The sequence below is a fragment of the Myotis lucifugus genome, unplaced genomic scaffold, assembly GCF_000147115.1.
Source record: "Myotis lucifugus unplaced genomic scaffold, Myoluc2.0 scaffold_14, whole genome shotgun sequence".
Classification (NCBI taxonomy): Eukaryota; Metazoa; Chordata; class Mammalia; order Chiroptera; family Vespertilionidae; genus Myotis; species Myotis lucifugus.
Window position 1 is genome coordinate 3,395,130 of NW_005871062.1, and position 6,263 is coordinate 3,401,392.

Consider the following 6,263-nt stretch of genomic DNA (forward strand, 5'->3'; position numbering starts at 1 on the left):
CCCTTCCTCTCTGAAATCAATTTAAAAAATACAACATCTCTCTGCCCATCTGGGTTTTACGTTCTAATGGGAATCTTCTAACCACATGTCTCTTCTACAGAGAAGGGGTGTCACTGGATTGGTGACAGTGGAAATCAGAGAAGGGCTACAGTGATGGGGAATCACTTGAGACAGATTCTGTAACATCCTCAAGCCATCTGGGAATGACCATAACCAAGCACCAACCATGTGGTTCAAGCTAAACTGATGTACATTTTTTAGGAATGGGAATGGAAGAAATGTAATTTCATCCTATTTTAAATTCCTTTAATTCATGTTTTGATTTAATTTCCCTATAGTTTTCTTATAAAACTCAACTTGAATTACTGAACTAAGGAAGGGAAAGTGTTTGAAGGCCACATCCTCAGAGCCAAAGGATACTCTCTTGTGGCCAAGAGTGGGATAACCACTACCTTAGTTAGTTTCCTGGCTGAGAGAGGCAAAAACAATAGAGGGAGAAGTTTTGGGACACTTCGATCCCCCTCCTTTCCAACATTAAATAACCTCTTCAAGGTCATTTATAAGATGTGAAACCCTGCTAAGGGAGCACTAGAGGGATGTGAATGAAAGGATAGCAGTTCCATTTTTTCTCTATGTGACCTAGTTAGGATATGAGAGACATTGAGTTCAGAAGGCCTAGATTACACTCATAGACTTTCACTCATCTGTTTTGTGACCTTGGGAGATTATGTCACTTATTGGAGTCTCAGTTTTTCTGTAAAATTGGGTATTATTATCTCCTTAACTTTACTCACAAGGTTGTCAAGAATCTCAAAGAGCTGATACACGGGGAGATGATTACTGAACAGTAAATAAATAAATAAATGCAAATGCTTATTTCATTATTACTTTATTACATGATTATAATTGTTCATGGTACCATTTTTTATTGACACACCGGATTGGGAGTTGGTAAAAATACTTTTCCTCCCACCTTCTATGTTCTTATAGCTAACAAAGATTAACAAGAGAAAAATAAATTTTAAATGTTATTATTGATTTTAGAGAGAGAGGAAGGGAGAGGGAGAGTGATATAGAAACATTGATAGGCTGCCTACTGGGGATGGAGCTCAAAACCTGGGCATACGCCCAGACTGGGAATTGAACCGGCGACCTCTTGGTGTATGGGATGGCCCTCAACCAACTGAACCACACTGGTTGTGTGAGAAAATAAAATTTTAACATGTGTGCAGAGAATTCACATAAGCATAAGAATTATAAAAACAGTGAGGCAAAATTGGGTATATATGTCATATTGGACAAATAAAAATAATGGGACAAGTTCTTAGCTTTCAAAAGTAAAAATGGGCAATTTAGCGCTAGCTTAAGAGAATGGCAAGCAAATTCCTGCTAGGCAATTCGGACACCATTGGCATATGGGGGGCGGGGGTGACCCAGTTAACAGGCCCCTGCTTGGAGCCTTCCTATCTACCATACTTAACTCAATTTAGGCTAAGTTGAATAGGCTAAGATTTCCTTTCTGGAGCAGGTCTTTACATCAGAATCTCTTGGGCAGGAAAAGGGGAAAATGTTCTTTCTGAGTCTTTTGTTTCTTAATAAGCAACTTAAAATCAATATCCTAAAAGACAGTTTTAGGATGTCAAAACACTTTTCTCTTTCAAGTGTAATATAGAGGATAAAAGGAAGTAAATTACATGGGTTACATTTGAACTTGACTGATTCTTAGCTGAGTGACCTTGATAAATCAACTTAACCTCTCTGTGACCCAGTTTCTTCAGTTATAAAGTGAGGATAATGGCAGAACCTACCTCAGAAGTGTTGTTATAAGGATTCAATGTGTCTATAATTGCAATGCACTTATTACTGTGGAGGAAGCTTAGCATCGGCTCAATTTTACAGAAAAACTGAGACTCCAATTAGTCATATATTTCTTATCAAAAAGAGACATTCTCTAAGACATTGATAATGTCTCTACTTGAGCAATAAGGATACCACCATTAATATGTGTTATAAAGAAGAATTAAGTCTGTTGTCTTTCATATATTGAGAGATGACCAAAGCTGGAGAAACATAACCTGTAGTAATTCAATTGTTGAAATGTTGAATGAAACACCATAAATACATTTGTTGTATGAAGGAACTCACAAATTATTAGAAAGTAATTATGCTTTTGCTGACCTATTTTAACAGACAATCTGGCAGAGAAAAGAAAATGGAAATAGAGTTACTGTATTGGACGAAATTCATGGAGAAATGGTCTTCTTCTGCCCATCAAGCTTGCTGTGTGAGAGCCTAGGGATCTCGTATTCACAAAGCTTTGAGACAGGGGCTGTTCTTAAAGAGGGATGATGTATGAACAGAGCTAGGTTCCTTTGTGTTCCCAACAGATAAGGACATTGACAATATTCCACTAATGAAAATTTTGTTTGCCATTACAATGTCAAGTTGATGTCTAGCCTTTGTTAAATGCATTATGTCCAGGAGTGAATGATCATGTGTATGAATTACACATTATGTTTTATATCATTATCACTCTTCTTTGAGCCTAGCAGCAGCCTACTTAGATAGGTATTACTTGTTTTATTTTCATTGGTCTATTTTGCAGATATGCTTTAGAGAGATTGAATAACTTGTCCAGTGGCATACAGCTAGTGGGTGACTAAGACCAGAGATAAATAAGATCATGATGGTATGCACTCAAAGCTTGCTGAGGGCAGAGAGAATATAGAGGTGTAGAGTTACCCTTAGTAACCAAAACAGAGCCTTGGATGCAATCTGTGCTCAGTTCAGAATTTGAAGTGAATGACTACAGTGGTCCTAGTAGTTTGGTTTGGGAGTTGGAAGACATGGCCTATGAATAAGAGAAAGACTATTAAATAGTCTGTGTTTTGTCATTTTAAAATAAGGAAAAGATGGGCCAGCAGGCATGGCTCAGTGGACTGAGTGTCGTCCTAAGCACCAAGATGTTGCTGGTTTAATTCCTGGTCAGGGCATATGCCTGGGTTGTGGGCTCAAACCCTGGTAGGGGGCATGCAGGAGGCAGGCGATCAATGTTTCTCTATCATTGATGTTTCTATCTTCTTTCCCTCTTTCTCTAAAAAAATAAATCAATAAAAACATATTATTTAAAAATATGCAGAAGATGAAGACTGTCCATGTTTTATTTGTTTGATTGGAGGTCAGAAATATAAATGTAACTATCTAATTACCTTTCAATGTATACTGGCAACCTTCTCCAAAGTAATTAAAAATGTTTCCACCCACGATATCTCCAGAATTGTAAAGGGAAATTCTCAAGTTGTGCAAGGAAAGACAGTCTAAAAATCAAGGTATTATTGTCCCTCGGATATTCTCCTTTAAAATAACCTGATTGTTTTACCTAAATCATTAGTAGTCTGATTTAATTTCATTCCTGACCCCAAAATACAAATATATCAGAAGTGTCCTAGTAACCAAGGAGGAAGACTTTTAAGATTTAGTGGCCCAGGTAAGAAAGTTATGAATTTCTGGATATAAAACAATTAAGTATTATTTCTGATCTCAATGGCCCCGTACATAGGTTCTACATAACTTCTTAAAATTCCCTTTGCTTACCTTCCCCCCCACCCCATTGGGGAAAAGGAATAATGATGTTGATGAAGACTTAAAGGGCTACACAGCTGAAAAGCACTGTGACAGTAGCTGCAGGAGTGCAGGGGGGAAAGTGAAGTCTTTGTTGTCTAATCACCATGTTCTTTTAATAGAGATCTAGAGACAGGAATGATGTCGCTCTCAAAAAGCTGACATTTATTGTTTTCGTTTTCTTCCTTAAATGCCTAATTCGATGCTGTCATGTCAAGACAGAGAGAACTTCAAACAGCCACTGTTACCTGCTTTTCCATCTTTCCCCCATCATTCTCTTCTATCTATGACTGCTACAGTTGTTACCTGCTGCATCAAAACATGCTTATTTCTCATAAACTCACGGAAAAAAATAAACTCAAAGATTAGATAATACACATCCTCTTTTCAGGTCCCCTCCCCTTTTTTGAATGGAGGGAAGTAGGGGGCACTGTAATCTTGGAGAAAAGTGTTAGATTTTGAAAGTCTGAGTTTATTTCTTCCTTCTAATATATATATATATATATTTTAAACTCTCAAACTCTGACACCTGAGGAACTTGTTAAAAACTCAAATTCCTGGCCTAGCTGGTGTGGCTCAGTGGTTGAGCCTGACCTATGAACCAGGAGGTCAATGGTTCAATTCCTGGTCAGGGCACATACCTGGGTTGTGGGCTCAATCCCCAGGAGGGGGTGTGTAGGAGGCAGCCAATCAATGATTCTCTCTCATCATTGATGTTTCTATCTCTCTCTCTCCCTTCTTCTCTGAAATCAATAAAAAATATTTTTAAAAACCATCAAATTCCAGGGTTCTATTCATAGAGATTTCAACACATTGTGAGAAATCATCAGAAACCTGCATTTTAAAAAGCATCTCAGAAAAATAGTATGCATTTTCTTAAAAAAAAAAACAACAACACAAAAAACTACACTGTCATCATCTCTTTCACTCATTTGGCATTTTCCAGTTTTCCAAATGCTTGCGCATACATATTTAGTTCTATGAGGTGGATGTTTGGAATGATTCTCACCATTTTGAGCATAAGAGAGAGACTCAGAGTTTAGCAATGATCTTCTCAAGGCCTCACCATACACCCACCTCTTGCTAAGATTTCTCACCTTAGCTGACCTTTTTCTTCTTAGGTGTTGAACTGAAAAAAGCAAGGAGCCCCAAAGCCAGCTAGTACTATCTGTGCCTGCCTTCCTCAAGAATGAGACAGGTCTTCTGGTAGCCAAGGAAGGAAAACAATTTTATCTGTGGAATGTCAACATTTGCCTATTTGGTACAGTGCTTCTTTGATCTTATTAATTTATCTTTATTGTTGAAAGTATTAATTTAAAATGATGAGCCCCTTTGCCCCACCCAGATGTACTATTAAAAATGTTTTCACACGTTTTGTTCTGTAATGTTAAAATGCCAAGTTCTCTGTCCTAATTCAGCCACACTAAACTACTGCAGGGATCTCTGCTGCCCCCTGACAGTTGGCATTCCCCCCTCTCGGACATCTTGCTGTTGAATCTACCTTCTAGCTGTCTGCCCCTTAACCCCATCTGCCTGTGTTATGCCAGAGGTAGCATGAAAGGTCCAGACCCCCCAGACACAGTAGGGTTGTTTGACATAGTAGTGCCTGGTCTAAACACCTTACAAACCTCAATCCTTCTCATTGCCTAGGTGAATTTCTGGTAGGTCCACAGGTTTGTGACCACAGGCAGAGAAGAGAGTTCCTGGAGCCCCTCCTGGTCCCACATTCATTTTCAGTAGCTTCCAGGGCCTGCATTTTCCTTGCCTTCTACTAGGTTGGTTCCAACATACACCTGTTTCTGCTTGGAAATCACCCATTTAATCTCGGGGCACTACCTTTGACACTTAGCCAGGTATCTAAGGGGAGGCATTAGGGACATTTGAAGATAAGTTAGAGAATGTAAATATAACTGATAGCCACTTTGAGACCTTGGCATGAATGGAAGGTGATTACTCCTTTTGCATTTCCAAAATCTTGCGTGCTGCACTTTAACTTGGGTGGCATGATCTCCGCTGCTGAGTTTTCTGTAACATCCAGCAGTCCCCACAAGCACTCCTAGAGACCCGATTGCTCTCCAAAGCTGCTTGCTGACTGCCCTTGTCCACAGTCACCCTCTCACCTTACCTCCATTCTCCCTTGTGCAGGGTGCTCACTGGGTTCCTCATTCTAGGGAGTGAGCCTGTTTCGCAACTTTCCAGATAGAACCAAGAAGTCTGGTTCAAAGGAAGGGAAAACACTGAGCTAAACGTGGGGCCCAACCTGGGGGCCCAAGATAAACAGAGAATTCTACCTGCTCCAGATTATTGGAGAGAGCATGCATTGCCTTCGTTCAGCTCCCACACCCTTAACCCCTTCCCTGCACACTCAGAGTCCTCCAAAGGGCATGGGGTGGTGTTTTCTCTTGGGGGAGGGACCGGACAGAGCCGACCCAAGCTGCAGTTTCCTTGCTCTGCCTGAGAATTTCTCATCCAAACCTCAATCACGTAGGATTGCGTAGAGAGGAGAAAAGGGGAGAGACAGAAGACAGAGAAGGTAGAGAGGGGTGACAGGAAGGAGAAGAAGGGAGTCTGGGAGCAGAGGGCGCAAGGCAGAGGAGGAGGAGGACCTGAGCACCCGGCTGGCTCTTCCTGCGCTCCTGGAG